Here is a 15000-nt window from a genome sequence, read left to right on the forward strand (position 1 = left end):
GCGCACGCTTGGACTCCAAAACTCTGCCGCGCCTTTTTCGGCTGCCGCAAATCGAGCAAACGGTGTGTTTCGGACGGCGTTTCGCTTTCGCTACTTGCGAGTGCTTTCGTGGTCCACCCCTCTATAAATACTCGGGAGGCGTCGAAGCCGGTTCTCCAAGCCGGACCCGTAGGTATCGTTGTGTGCTCGCTCTCATTGGCCCGCCTAACCAGAAAATGCCTGCGGTACACCCATTTGGATAAGAGTGCACGCAGATGCGGGCCTCGACGGCTACACATTTCCTCGGGCGGCCGCCTCCCGGCCTCCGTGGAGCGCGGGATGCACGGTCCCATCGACAAGCCTCTCCCGTTTTTACCGTGGCGTCGCGGTTCACCACGGCAGGCGGGTCGGTCTCCTCCGCATAAAAAGGGGGACCCCCGCTTTTTGTTCCACGAAATCGCACAAGCTTTTTTCGCATCCACGGTTTGCCACCGCACACCAAAATGCCGATCCGGCTGCCTACTTTAGCCAACAGGTGGAGCCAGGCGCGCCGTACTTGCGCGGCACTTCCCACGTCCACCGAAGTCGGTGCCAAGGACCACTTTCGGCGCCGGAGCCGCGTACGAGCCTACTCGAGGCGGAAGAACGAAGCCAGCAAGGGCCTGGCCGCAAGTGCGTTCAATTGTCGGGACGTCCAAGTCCCTCGTTCTTCCGTGCTTCCTCTTTCGGCAAGTCGTTGCGGCACCTTCCCAAAGCGCGCAGACCCGCTAATCGCGACGAGCGCGACGTGGCCGTGCCGCCTTTCCCTCGGCAGCAAGCAAAACGCCTGGCAACTTCGACGCTCCCCTAACCGCGATCTCGCACCGTGTTTCGTGTGGCAAATTCAAAAGCCGGCCGGCGCTGCTGCAACCATTACGGTCGGTACGCATACGCCGCGGAGGGCGGGACGGTCATCGGAGCGTGCGGTTCCTCCATCGAGTACTGCGCACCTCGGCCGTCGCATCGCCGTGCCATGACCGGCCGCGCGTCAACGCGAACCGGTGCCAGCGAGATCCCTCGCCTGCAAGAACCGACCGGCAGCCTCCGTCACCCGAGGACGCGGAGGCGCTTGCCGCGGACGGCGGGACGGTATGCACTGGTGCACAGCGGACCCGTCACATCGCCAGTTCCTTGACCGACCGCCGACGCTTGTGCCGTTCCTCTCGTACTTGGCAGTCGCCGCGCGATTGTCGGGTCTCGTTCTTGCACACTCGAACGGTCGGGAGGGCACTCGGCTGGCGTTTCGGGAACGCGCAGCCTCGCCTTCTACCGACGTAACCACGACTCGCCGTTCGCGCTCCGCCGCTCCTGTTTACAGTACTAGGCGGTCCCGCAGCGGTCGGGTCGCGCATTTCGAGCGCTTCGAGCCACGGTGCTGTGGCGGGTCGAAAGCCGACCTATGAGTGCGTTGCGCCGTTTGTACCCGCGTCCGCCACCTGGCCGACCGTCCAAGGTCGCGGTGTTGGCGTCCGCTGGGCGCAACAATTTGTCACGGGGTGCCGCTCCACATTCAGGCAGCCCCGTGGGGAAAAGCCGACCCCGCGTCCAAACGGGGTCAGCGGCAGAAAGTGTCGGGCGCAGACGCAGCTGAGGCGCTCACCCTTCACAATCCGTTAATGATCCTTCCGCAGGTTCACCTACGGAAACCTTGTTACGACTTTTACTTCCTCTAAATGATCAAGTTTGGTCATCTTTCCAACAGACCGGCGCAACCGAAAGGCCGCGCCGGACATCGGTCCGAAGACCTCACTAAATCATTCAATCGGTAGTAGCGACGGGCGGTGTGTACAAAGGGCAGGGACGTAATCAACGCGAGCTTATGACTCGCGCTTACTGGGAATTCCTCGTTCAAGGGGAACAATTGCAAGCCCCTATCCCAATCACGAAAGAAGTTCCACGGGTTACCCAGTCTTTTCAGACAGGGATAAAGACACGCTGCTTCCTTCAGTGTAGCGCGCGTGCGGCCCCGGACATCTAAGGGCATCACAGACCTGTTATTGCTCTGTTTCGTGCGGCTAGGAGCCGCTTGTCCCTCTAAGAAGGTTGTAAGGTGCTGGGAACCCCGCACCTATTTAATAGGCTAGAGTCTCGTTCGTTATCGGAATTAACCAGACAAATCGCTCCACCAACTAAGAACGGCCATGCACCACCATCCACCGAATCAAGAAAGAGCTCTCAATCTGTCAATCCTCCCAGTGTCCGGGCCGGGTAAGTTTTCCCGTGTTGAGTCAAATTAAGCCGCAGGCTCCACTCCTGGTGGTGCCCTTCCGTCAATTCCTTTAAGTTTCAGCTTTGCAACCATACTTCCCCCGGAACCCAAATACTTTGGTTTCCCGGAAGCTGCCCGCCGAGTCATTTGAGTAACTCAGGCGGATCGCTGGTTGGCATCGTTTATGGTCAGAACTAGGGCGGTATCTGATCGCCTTCGAACCTCTGACTTTCGTTCTTGATCAATGAAAACATTCTTGGCAAATGCTTTCGCAGTAGTTCGTCTTGCGACGGTCCAAGAATTTCACCTCTAGCGCCGCAATACGAATGCCCCCGTCCGTCCCTCTTAATCATTACCTCGTATTCCAAAAACCAACAGAACAGAAACGAGGTCTTGTTCTATTATTCCATGCAAGTTTATTCAGGCGACTCGCCTGCGTTGAGCACTCTAATTTTTTCAAAGTAAAAGCACCGGCCATCTCGAGGCACACAATGAAGTGCACCAAGAAAGAACCGGCATGATGTTCAGTCCGAGCCGTCGCATCGGGTAGATGCACTACTCGTCTGGAACTGAGATCCAACTACGAGCTTTTTAACCGCAGCAGCTTTAGTATACGCTATTGGAGCTGGAATTACCGCGGCTGCTGGCACCAGACTTGCCCTCCAATTGATCCTCGTTAAAGGATTTAGAGTGTACTCATTTCAATTACGGGGCCTCAAAAGAGTCCCGTATTGTTATTTTTCGTCACTACCTCCCCGTGCCGGGAGTGGGTAATTTGCGCGCCTGCTGCCTTCCTTGGATGTGGTAGCCGTTTCTCAGGCTCCCTCTCCGGAATCGAACCCTGATTCTCCGTTACCCGTAACAACCATGGTAAGCAAGTAACCTACCATCGAAAGTTGATAAGGCAGACACTTGAAAGAAACGTCGCCGGCTCGTGGCCATGCGATCAGCACAAAGTTATCCAGAGTCACCACACAATACGGGCCGAAACCCGATCGATCTTGGTCTAATAAAAGCACCCGTTACCCAAAGGGCTCCAGGCTCACTGCATGTATTAGCTCTAGAATTGCCACAGTTATCCAAGTAGGAAGAAACGATCTAAGGAACCATAACTGATTTAATGAGCCATTCGCGGTTTCGCCTTATTTCGGCATGTACTTAGACATGCATGGCTTAATCTTTGAGACAAGCATATGATTACTGGCAGGATCAACCAGGTAATCGTTCGACTGCGCGTCCGTCCTCGCCTTCGGCGGGCCGGACGCAGTCTGTGTGCGGCGGAGGCCACCTTCAGGCGCCCCAACACGCTTATTTTGCACTCCGAGATGACGGCGTTCGAGCTCGCTACGGCACAACCTTCCCGAAAGACGAGTGGGAGCCGTGCGGCAAGAAGCACGTTCATGCTCGCTCTTTTTCGTTGCATCGACTCGGTCGCGCCGTGCGGGTTGCCCAAGCCCGCTGCACTGTCGGTGGACCGGCCGGAACTAGCAACGGAGCCGAGACTGCAAAGCCGCCAGACGACGGGTCACGCCCGCGTCTTCGGCGCTTTCGCATCTGAATCGCCCGAGGACGACACGGAACACACCTCGATATCGTGGTAAAACGGCACCGTCCGACAACCAGCCCCTAACGCATCAAGCGGATCAGGCTGCAGACGACTGCCGTGGATTCCCCTGGAGCAGACCCGAGGACACGCTTGACGAGGCCGAAGCCCGCCGCATATCAGACACCCGGTCGCTTTCGCGTACGCCGCTCACGAGAACCCCCACATAATAGCAGCGATAAGTACCCAGACCTCCTTGGGCACTAATACGAGCGTACTCGAGAAAATTTCACCGCGGGTGTGCCCCGAAACGTGTGGCACGTTGAGCGTGCCACAAGTCTACGTCGCTCTCAAACCCGCCGAGGTCGTAGAATTTGCGACCCTACTCACGAAATTCCCACCGAGGATACGGCCGCAAACGTACCGCACCTTGGGTAGGCCACGAGTTTGTGCAACACTACGCTGACGGCACAGCACCGAGGTCGTGCGCGCACGCACGGGAAAATTCCGCCGCGGTTTCTGCCGAAAACGTGAGGCACCACGACTCTCCGCAAGTTCGCGTCGACTGCGAAAGACCGAAGTCGTGAACGACGTGTCCGCTACTCGCCGCCGACACGCTGGACACCAAACGTACAACGACTCGACGGCGTCGTAGAGGCCCACGACGCGGTTTTCCTTAACGACGTCTCGGCGTGGCACCGACAGGTTAGAACGGCCGACCAACGTTCCCTGTCCGCCGTTCGGCTCAGTCGAAGGGCTCGGCGACTTCGGCAACGCTGCGAAGCCGCACGGTGACGCACGCCATGTCCCCATTTTTTTTTTTTCTTTCTGCGTCTGCCGGGGTGCCCCTATAATAGCAGCGATAAGCACCCAGACCGCCGTGGGTCGCTCGCCCCGGCTGACGTGGTTTTTCGTACTCCTGCGGCGGTCGCCGTCAAGCACGTCCAAATACGCTACTTTCGTGGGCGCATTCACGCTCTTTCGCTTCGCCGGAGTGCCAGCACTCACTCTGCCAAAAACGGCGAACATCCGAGCGGCGGTTCCCACTTTTGCGTCGGCGTCGCAAACCCCGCCCCGGCAGACGAGGTTTGCCGTACTCGTGCGACGGTGGCCGGCGGGCACGTCGAAAGACGCCGATATCGTGCGCGAATTGGCGCACCTTGGCTTCACCGGAGTGCCGCCACTGACTCCTCCAAAAACGGCGAAGATCCGAGCGGCGCTTCCCACTTTCGCATCGGCGTCCCGAACTCCGCCCCGGCTGACGCGGTTTACCGTACTCGTGCGACGGTCGCCGGCGAGCACGTGGAAAGACGCCGATATCGTGCCCGAATCGGCTCCGTTCGGCTTCGCCGGAGTGCCAGCACTGGCTCGGCGAAAGACGACGAACATCCGAGCGACGGTTCTCACTATTGCGTACGCGTCGCAAACCCCGCCCCGGCAGACGCACTTTGCCGTACTCGTGCGACGGTCGCCGGCGAGCACGTAGAAAGACGCCGATATCGTGCCGGAATCGGCCCCGTTTGGCTTCGCCGGAGTGCCAGCACTCACTCGGCCACAAACGGCGAACATCCGAGCGGCGGTTCCCACTTAGCCGTCGGCGTCCCGAACTCCGCCCCGGCAGACGCGGTTGCCGAGCTCGTGCGACTAGCGACCGCGAAGCCGTCTCGCGACGCCGCTTTCGTGCGCGGCTCCCACTGCGACCTGGGTCACCCGAGGTCGACGAGCAAAAAAGAATGTCGAAAAAAATTTTTTTTTTTTTTTGTGTCTGCCGGGGTGCCCCTATAATAGCAGCGATAAGCACCCAGACCGCCATGGGTCGCTCGCCCCGGCTGACGTGGTTTTTCGTTTTCCTGCGGTGGTCGTCGTCAAGCACGTCCAAACACGCCACTTTCGTGGGCGCATTCGCGCTCTTTCGCTTCGCCGGAGTGCCAGCACTCACTCTGCCAAAAACGGCGAACATCCTAGTGGCGGTTCCCACTTTTGCGTCGGCGTCGCCAACCCCGCCCCGGCATACGCGGTTTGCCGTACTCGTGCGGCGGTGGCCGGCGGGCACGTCGAAAGACACCGATATCGTGCGCGAGTCGATGCTTCTTGGTCTCGCAGGAGGGCCGCCACTCACTCCTGCAAAAACGGCGAAGATCCGAGCGGCGCTTCCCACTTTTTCGTCGGCATCGCAAACCTCGCCCCGGCAGACGCGCTTTGCCGTACTCGTGCGACGGTCGCCGGCGAGCACGTCGAAATACGCCGATATCGTGCCCGAATCGGCCCCGTTTCGCTTCGCCGGAGTGCCAGCACTCACTCGGCCAAAAACGGCGAACATCCGAGCAGCGGTACCCACTTAGCCGTCGGCATCCCGAACTCCGCGCCGGCTGACGCGGTTGCCGAGCTCGTGCGACTAGCGACCGCGAACGCGTCTCGCGACGCCGCTTTCGTGCGCGGCTCCCATTGCGACCTGGGTTACCCGAGCTCGACCAGCAAAAAAGAAGGTCGAAAAAAAATTTTTTTTTCTGCGTCTGCCGGGGTGCCCCTATAATAGCAGCGATAAGCACCCAGACCGCCGTGGGTCGCTCGCCCCGGCTGACGTGGTTTTTCGTACTCCTGCAGCGGTCGCCGTCAAGCACGTCCAAATACGCCACTTTCGTGGGCGCTTTCGCGCTCTTTCGCGTCGCCGGTGTGCCAGCACTCACTCTGCCAAAAACGGCCAACATCCGAGCGGCGGTTCCCACTTTTGCGTCGGCGTCGTAAACCCCGCCCCGGCAGACGCGGTTTGCCCTACTCGTGCGACGGTCGCCGGCGAGCGCGTCGAAAGACGCCGATATCGTGCGCTAATTGGTGCTCCTTGGCTTCTCCGGAGTGCCGCCACTCACTCCTCCAAAAACGGCGAAGATCCGAGCGGCGTTCTCCACTTTCGCATCGGCGTCCCGAACTCCGCCCGGGCTGACGCGGTTTACCGTACTCGTGCGACGGTCGCCGCCGGGCACGTCGAAAGACGCCGATATCGTGCCGTAATCGGCCCCGTTTGGCTTCGCCCGAGTGCCAGCACTCACTCGGCCAAAAACGGCGAACATCCGAGCAGCGTTTCCCACTTTCGCATCGGCGTCCCGAAGCCCGCCCCGGCAGACGCGGTTTGCCCTACTCGAGCGACGGTCGCCGGCGATCACGTCGAAAGGCGCCGAATTCGTGCACGAATCGATGCTTCTTGGTCTCGCAGGAGGGCCGCCACTCACTCCTGCAAAAACGGCGAAGATCCGAGTTGCGCTTCCCACTTTTTCGTCGGCGTCCCGAACTACGCCCCGGCTGACGCGGTTTACCGTACTCGTGCGACGGTCGCCGGCGGGCACTTCAAAATACGCCGATTTCGTGGGCGCATTCACGCTGTTTCGCTTCCCCGGAGTGCCAACACTCACTCTGCCGAAAGCGGCGATCATCCGAGCGGCGGTTCCCACTTTTGCGTCGGCTTCGCAAACGGCGCCCCGGCAGACGCGCTCGTGCGACGTACTCGTGCGACGGTCGCCGGCGAGCACGTCGAAAGACGCCGATATCGTGCTCGAATCGACCCCGTTTCGCTTCGCCGGAGTGCTGCCAGTCACGGCGCAGAAAACGGCGAACAAGTGTTTTTTTTTTTTTCCTAGAATTTGTGTTATAGAAGGCACATTTGATATCGGACGATAATTTTCAACTTTATCACGCGCACCGATTTTCGTGTAGAGGTTTGCAAGTTTATGGGAATTTCTCCACTTGGAATAATGCGATTTAGTAGTACTACGAGAACTTCATGGATGTACTCAAGGGTACGGGGCAAGTCAGTTACGTCAACACCTGCAGATTTTTTACACTTCAAACTGAAAATTGTTGGTTGTGAGTCCTCGTGTGATATTAAAGGCCGATTCGCTAACACATAGAACAAAGAAAGAAAGGAAGAAAAAACGCCCGCGCTCGCTCAAGAAACCTGGGTTCGCAACAAGTGGCAACAACAAGCAACCGAGCGAGTGCGCCAAAACCCGTGGCGGCCGAACAAACGCGAAGTCCCAACCGCGTCAGCCGGGGCGGCACGGGACAGGAAAAATCACTTCAGCCGGGGCGGCGGGGCACCGAATAAACCTCGTCACCTCGTCGCAGGATAAAAGAGGAAACAAAAAGTCTAAACAGCGTCTGCTGGAGCGAATGCGTAATAAAACAACAACAACAACAAAAAAAAACACCCGCGCTCAAGAAGTCTGCAATCCTCACAAAAGGCGACTGTGACCGAGCAGCGTCAGCCGGGGCCGTGCGGAAACGGAAAAACCGCGACTACCGGGGCGTCGAGGCACCGAAAAATCCACTTCAGCCGCGGCGAAAAAAAAAAACAAAAAGAAAGACGGAGGGGGGGGGGGAACCACGTCTGCCGGGGCGAAGGAAAAAAAAAACGCGTCTGCCGGGGCGAGCCCGGGTGCGGCACCACCGGGAAAACTGTGGCAAACAGACATGGCGATCGAGTGAGTGGGCCGCCAGCCAGGCTCAGCCAAAAAGTGCAAAGTCCGAACTGCGTCAGCCGGGGCGGCAAAAACCGCGTCAGCCGGGGCGGCGCAAAAAACCGCGTCTGCCGGGGCGGCACGAAACCGCGTCAGCCGGGGCGGGGCGAAAACTGCGTCAGCCGGGGCGAAAGAAAAAAAAAACGCGTCTGCCGGGGCAAGCCCGGGTGCGGCACCACCGGGAAAACTGTGGCAAACAGACATGGCGATCGAGTGAGTGGGCCGCCAGCCAGGCACAGCCGAAAAGTGCAAAGTCCGAACCGTGTCAGCCGGGGCGACGCAAAAACCGCGTCAGCCGGGGCGGCGCGAAAACCGCGTCAGCCGGGGCGGCACGAAACCGCGTCAGCCGGGGCGGCGCGAAAACTGCGTCAGCCGGGGCGGCGCGAAAACCTCGTCAGCCGGGGCGAGCGAAAAGGGGGGGGGGGGAACCACGTCTGCCGGGGCGAAAGAAAAAAAAACGCGTCTGCCGGGGCGAGCCCGGGTGCGGCACCACCGGGAAGACTGTGGCAAACAGACATGGCGATCGAGTGAGTGGGCCGCCAGCCAGGCTCAGCCCAAAAAGTGCTAAGTCCGAACTGCGTCAGCCGGGGCGGCGCGAAAACCGCGTCTGCCGGGGCGGCACGAAACCGCGTCAGCCGGGGCGGCGCGAAAACTGCGTCAGCCGGGGCGAGCCCGGGTGCGGCACCACCGGGAAAACTGTGGCAAACAGACATGGCGATCGAGTGAGTGGGCCGCCAGCCAGGCACAGCCGAAAAGTGCTAAGTCCGAACTGCGTCAGCCGGGGCGGCAAAAACCGCGTCAGCCGGGGCGGCGCAAAAAACCGCGTCTGCCGGGGCGGCACGAAACCGCGTCAGCCGGGGCGGCGCGAAAACTGCGTCAGCCGGGGCGAAAGAAAAAAAAAACGCGTCTGCCGGGGCGAGCCCGGGTGCGGCACCACCGGGAAAACTGTGGCAAACAGACATGGCGATCGAGTGAGTGGGCCGCCAGCCAGGCACAGCCGAAAAGTGCTAAGTCCGAACTGCGTCTGCCGGGGCGGCACGAAACCGCGTCAGCCGGGGCGGCGCGAAAACCGCGTCTGCCGGGGCGGCACGAAACCGCGTCAGCCGGGGCGGCGCGAAAACTGCGTCAGCCGGGGCGAGCCCGGGTGCGGCACCACCGGGAAAACTGTGGCAAACAGACATGGCGATTGAGTGAGTGGGCCGCCAGCCAGGCACAGCCGAAAAGTGCTAAGTCCGAACTGCGTCTGCCGGGGCGGCACGAAACCGCGTCAGCCGGGGCGGCGCGAAAACCGCGTCTGCCGGGGCGGCACGAAACCGCGTCAGCCGGGGCGGCGCGAAAACTGCGTCAGCCGGGGCGAGCCCGGGTGCGGCACCACCGGGAAAACTGTGGCAAACAGACATGGCGATCGAGTGAGTGGGCCGCCAGCCAGGCACAGCCGAAAAGTGCAAAGTCCGAACCGTGTCAGCCGGGGCGACGCAAAAACCGCGTCAGCCGGGGCGGCGCGAAAACCGCGTCAGCCGGGGCGGCACGAAACCGCGTCAGCCGGGGCGGCGCGAAAACTGCGTCAGCCGGGGCGGCGCGAAAACCTCGTCAGCCGGGGCGAGCGAAAAGGGGGGGGGGAACCACGTCTGCCGGGGCGAAAGAAAAAAAAACGCGTCTGCCGGGGCGAGCCCGGGTGCGGCACCACCGGGAAGACTGTGGCAAACAGACATGGCGATCGAGTGAGTGGGCTGCCAGCCAGGCTCAGCCCAAAAAGTGCTAAGTCCGAACTGCGTCAGCCGGGGCGGCGCGAAAACCGCGTCTGCCGGGGCGGCACGAAACCGCGTCAGCCGGGGCGGCGCGAAAACTGCGTCAGCCGGGGCGAGCCCGGGTGCGGCACCACCGGGAAAACTGTGGCAAACAGACATGGCGATCGAGTGAGTGGGCCGCCAGCCAGGCACAGCCGAAAAGTGCTAAGTCCGAACTGCGTCAGCCGGGGCGGCAAAAACCGCGTCAGCCGGGGCGGCGCAAAAAACCGCGTCTGCCGGGGCGGCACGAAACCGCGTCAGCCGGGGCGGCGCGAAAACTGCGTCAGCCGGGGCGAAAGAAAAAAAAAAACGCGTCTGCCGGGGCGAGCCCGGGTGCGGCACCACCGGGAAAACTGTGGCAAACAGACATGGCGATCGAGTGAGTGGGCCGCCAGCCAGGCACAGCCGAAAAGTGCTAAGTCCGAACTGCGTCTGCCGGGGCGGCACGAAACCGCGTCAGCCGGGGCGGCGCGAAAACCGCGTCTGCCGGGGCGGCACGAAACCGCGTCAGCCGGGGCGGCGCGAAAACTGCGTCAGCCGGGGCGAGCCCGGGTGCGGCACCACCGGGAAAACTGTGGCAAACAGACATGGCGATTGAGTGAGTGGGCCGCCAGCCAGGCACAGCCGAAAAGTGCTAAGTCCGAACTGCGTCTGCCGGGGCGGCACGAAACCGCGTCAGCCGGGGCGGCGCGAAAACCGCGTCTGCCGGGGCGGCACGAAACCGCGTCAGCCGGGGCGGCGCGAAAACCGCGTCTGCCGGGGCGGCACGAAACCGCGTCAGCCGGGGCGGCGCGAAAACTGCGTCAGCCGGGGCGAGCCCGGGTGCGGCACCACCGGGAAGACTGTGGCAAACAGACATGGCGATCGAGTGAGTGGGCCGCCAGCCAGGCTCAGCCCAAAAAGTGCTAAGTCCGAACTGCGTCTGCCGGGGCGGCACGAAACCGCGTCAGCCGGGGCGGCGCGAAAACCGCGTCTGCCGGGGCGGCACGAAACCGCGTCAGCCGGGGCGGCGCGAAAACTGCGTCAGCCGGGGCGAGCCCGGGTGCGGCACCACCGGGAAAACTGTGGCAAACAGACATGGCGATCGAGTGAGTGGGCCGCCAGCCAGGCACAGCCGAAAAGTGCAAAGTCCGAACCGTGTCAGCCGGGGCGACGCAAAAACCGCGTCAGCCGGGGCGGCGCGAAAACCGCGTCAGCCGGGGCGGCACGAAACCGCGTCAGCCGGGGCGGCGCGAAAACTGCGTCAGCCGGGGCGGCGCGAAAACCTCGTCAGCCGGGGCGAGCGAAAAGGGGGGGGGGGGAACCACGTCTGCCGGGGCGAAAGAAAAAAAAACGCGTCTGCCGGGGCGAGCCCGGGTGCGGCACCACCGGGAAGACTGTGGCAAACAGACATGGCGATCGAGTGAGTGGGCCGCCAGCCAGGCTCAGCCCAAAAAGTGCTAAGTCCGAACTGCGTCAGCCGGGGCGGCGCGAAAACCGCGTCTGCCGGGGCGGCACGAAACCGCGTCAGCCGGGGCGGCGCGAAAACTGCGTCAGCCGGGGCGAGCCCGGGTGCGGCACCACCGGGAAAACTGTGGCAAACAGACATGGCGATCGAGTGAGTGGGCCGCCAGCCAGGCACAGCCGAAAAGTGCTAAGTCCGAACTGCGTCAGCCGGGGCGGCAAAAACCGCGTCAGCCGGGGCGGCGCAAAAAACCGCGTCTGCCGGGGCGGCACGAAACCGCGTCAGCCGGGGCGGCGCGAAAACTGCGTCAGCCGGGGCGAAAGAAAAAAAAAACGCGTCTGCCGGGGCGAGCCCGGGTGCGGCACCACCGGGAAAACTGTGGCAAACAGACATGGCGATCGAGTGAGTGGGCCGCCAGCCAGGCACAGCCGAAAAGTGCTAAGTCCGAACTGCGTCTGCCGGGGCGGCACGAAACCGCGTCAGCCGGGGCGGCGCGAAAACCGCGTCTGCCGGGGCGGCACGAAACCGCGTCAGCCGGGGCGGCGCGAAAACTGCGTCAGCCGGGGCGAGCCCGGGTGCGGCACCACCGGGAAAACTGTGGCAAACAGACATGGCGATTGAGTGAGTGGGCCGCCAGCCAGGCACAGCCGAAAAGTGCTAAGTCCGAACTGCGTCTGCCGGGGCGGCACGAAACCGCGTCAGCCGGGGCGGCGCGAAAACCGCGTCTGCCGGGGCGGCACGAAACCGCGTCAGCCGGGGCGGCGCGAAAACCGCGTCTGCCGGGGCGGCACGAAACCGCGTCAGCCGGGGCGGCGCGAAAACTGCGTCAGCCGGGGCGAGCCCGGGTGCGGCACCACCGGGAAGACTGTGGCAAACAGACATGGCGATCGAGTGAGTGGGCCGCCAGCCAGGCTCAGCCCAAAAAGTGCTAAGTCCGAACTGCGTCTGCCGGGGCGGCACGAAACCGCGTCAGCCGGGGCGGCGCGAAAACCGCGTCTGCCGGGGCGGCACGAAACCGCGTCAGCCGGGGCGGCGCGAAAACTGCGTCAGCCGGGGCGAGCCCGGGTGCGGCACCACCGGGAAAACTGTGGCAAACAGACATGGCGATCGAGTGAGTGGGCCGCCAGCCAGGCACAGCCGAAAAGTGCAAAGTCCGAACCGTGTCAGCCGGGGCGACGCAAAAACCGCGTCAGCCGGGGCGGCGCGAAAACCGCGTCAGCCGGGGCGGCACGAAACCGCGTCAGCCGGGGCGGCGCGAAAACTGCGTCAGCCGGGGCGGCGCGAAAACCTCGTCAGCCGGGGCGAGCGAAAAGGGGGGGGGGGGAACCACGTCTGCCGGGGCGAAAGAAAAAAAAACGCGTCTGCCGGGGCGAGCCCGGGTGCGGCACCACCGGGAAGACTGTGGCAAACAGACATGGCGATCGAGTGAGTGGGCCGCCAGCCAGGCTCAGCCCAAAAAGTGCTAAGTCCGAACTGCGTCAGCCGGGGCGGCGCGAAAACCGCGTCTGCCGGGGCGGCACGAAACCGCGTCAGCCGGGGCGGCGCGAAAACTGCGTCAGCCGGGGCGAGCCCGGGTGCGGCACCACCGGGAAAACTGTGGCAAACAGACATGGCGATCGAGTGAGTGGGCCGCCAGCCAGGCACAGCCGAAAAGTGCTAAGTCCGAACTGCGTCAGCCGGGGCGGCAAAAACCGCGTCAGCCGGGGCGGCGCAAAAAACCGCGTCTGCCGGGGCGGCACGAAACCGCGTCAGCCGGGGCGGCGCGAAAACTGCGTCAGCCGGGGCGAAAGAAAAAAAAACGCGTCTGCCGGGGCGAGCCCGGGTGCGGCACCACCGGGAAAACTGTGGCAAACAGACATGGCGATCGAGTGAGTGGGCCGCCAGCCAGGCACAGCCGAAAAGTGCTAAGTCCGAACTGCGTCTGCCGGGGCGGCACGAAACCGCGTCAGCCGGGGCGGCGCGAAAACCGCGTCTGCCGGGGCGGCACGAAACCGCGTCAGCCGGGGCGGCGCGAAAACTGCGTCAGCCGGGGCGAGCCCGGGTGCGGCACCACCGGGAAAACTGTGGCAAACAGACATGGCGATTGAGTGAGTGGGCCGCCAGCCAGGCACAGCCGAAAAGTGCTAAGTCCGAACTGCGTCTGCCGGGGCGGCACGAAACCGCGTCAGCCGGGGCGGCGCGAAAACCGCGTCTGCCGGGGCGGCACGAAACCGCGTCAGCCGGGGCGGCGCGAAAACCGCGTCTGCCGGGGCGGCACGAAACCGCGTCAGCCGGGGCGGCGCGAAAACTGCGTCAGCCGGGGCGAGCCCGGGTGCGGCACCACCGGGAAGACTGTGGCAAACAGACATGGCGATCGAGTGAGTGGGCCGCCAGCCAGGCTCAGCCCAAAAAGTGCTAAGTCCGAACTGCGTCAGCCGGGGCGGCGCGAAAACCGCGTCTGCCGGGGCGGCACGAAACCGCGTCAGCCGGGGCGGCGCGAAAACTGCGTCAGCCGGGGCGAGCCCGGGTGCGGCACCACCGGGAAAACTGTGGCAAACAGACATGGCGATCGAGTGAGTGGGCCGCCAGCCAGGCACAGCCGAAAAGTGCTAAGTCCGAACTGCGTCAGCCGGGGCGGCAAAAACCGCGTCAGCCGGGGCGGCGCAAAAAACCGCGTCTGCCGGGGCGGCACGAAACCGCGTCAGCCGGGGCGGCGCGAAAACTGCGTCAGCCGGGGCGAAAGAAAAAAAAAACGCGTCTGCCGGGGCGAGCCCGGGTGCGGCACCACCGGGAAAACTGTGGCAAACAGACATGGCGATCGAGTGAGTGGGCCGCCAGCCAGGCACAGCCGAAAAGTGCTAAGTCCGAACTGCGTCTGCCGGGGCGGCACGAAACCGCGTCAGCCGGGGCGGCGCGAAAACCGCGTCTGCCGGGGCGGCACGAAACCGCGTCAGCCGGGGCGGCGCGAAAACTGCGTCAGCCGGGGCGAGCCCGGGTGCGGCACCACCGGGAAAACTGTGGCAAACAGACATGGCGATTGAGTGAGTGGGCCGCCAGCCAGGCACAGCCGAAAAGTGCTAAGTCCGAACTGCGTCTGCCGGGGCGGCACGAAACCGCGTCAGCCGGGGCGGCGCGAAAACCGCGTCTGCCGGGGCGGCACGAAACCGCGTCAGCCGGGGCGGCGCGAAAACTGCGTCAGCCGGGGCGAGCCCGGGTGCGGCACCACCGGGAAAACTGTGGCAAACAGACATGGCGATCGAGTGAGTGGGCCGCCAGCCAGGCACAGCCGAAAAGTGCTAAGTCCGAACTGCGTCAGCCGGGGCGGCAAAAACCGCGTCAGCCGGGGCGGCGCAAAAACCGCGTCTGCCGGGGCGAAATCAAAAAAAAAAAACAAAGAAAAAAGCCCGCGCTTAATCAAAAGAAAACAAAGAAAAAAGCTTGCGCTTAATCAAAAGAAAACAAACAAAAAAAGTTCGCGCTTAAGCCTGGCGGTGGAACCACCGGGGCAA

The 15000-nt window shown here is 63.0% G+C and overlaps 1 non-coding gene across 1 annotated transcript; it reads right to left on the minus strand.

Moving 5' to 3' along the window:
- Positions 1–1632: 1632 nt before the first annotated feature.
- Positions 1633–3447, minus strand: LOC142791022 (small subunit ribosomal RNA). Its single transcript, XR_012889944.1, has one exon. It is a non-coding gene; the product is annotated as a small subunit ribosomal RNA (ribosomal RNA).
- Positions 3448–15000: the final 11553 nt, after the last annotated feature.

The sequence above is a fragment of the Rhipicephalus microplus genome, unplaced genomic scaffold, assembly GCF_043290135.1.
Source record: "Rhipicephalus microplus isolate Deutch F79 unplaced genomic scaffold, USDA_Rmic scaffold_135, whole genome shotgun sequence".
Lineage (NCBI taxonomy): Eukaryota > Metazoa > Arthropoda > Arachnida > Ixodida > Ixodidae > Rhipicephalus > Rhipicephalus microplus.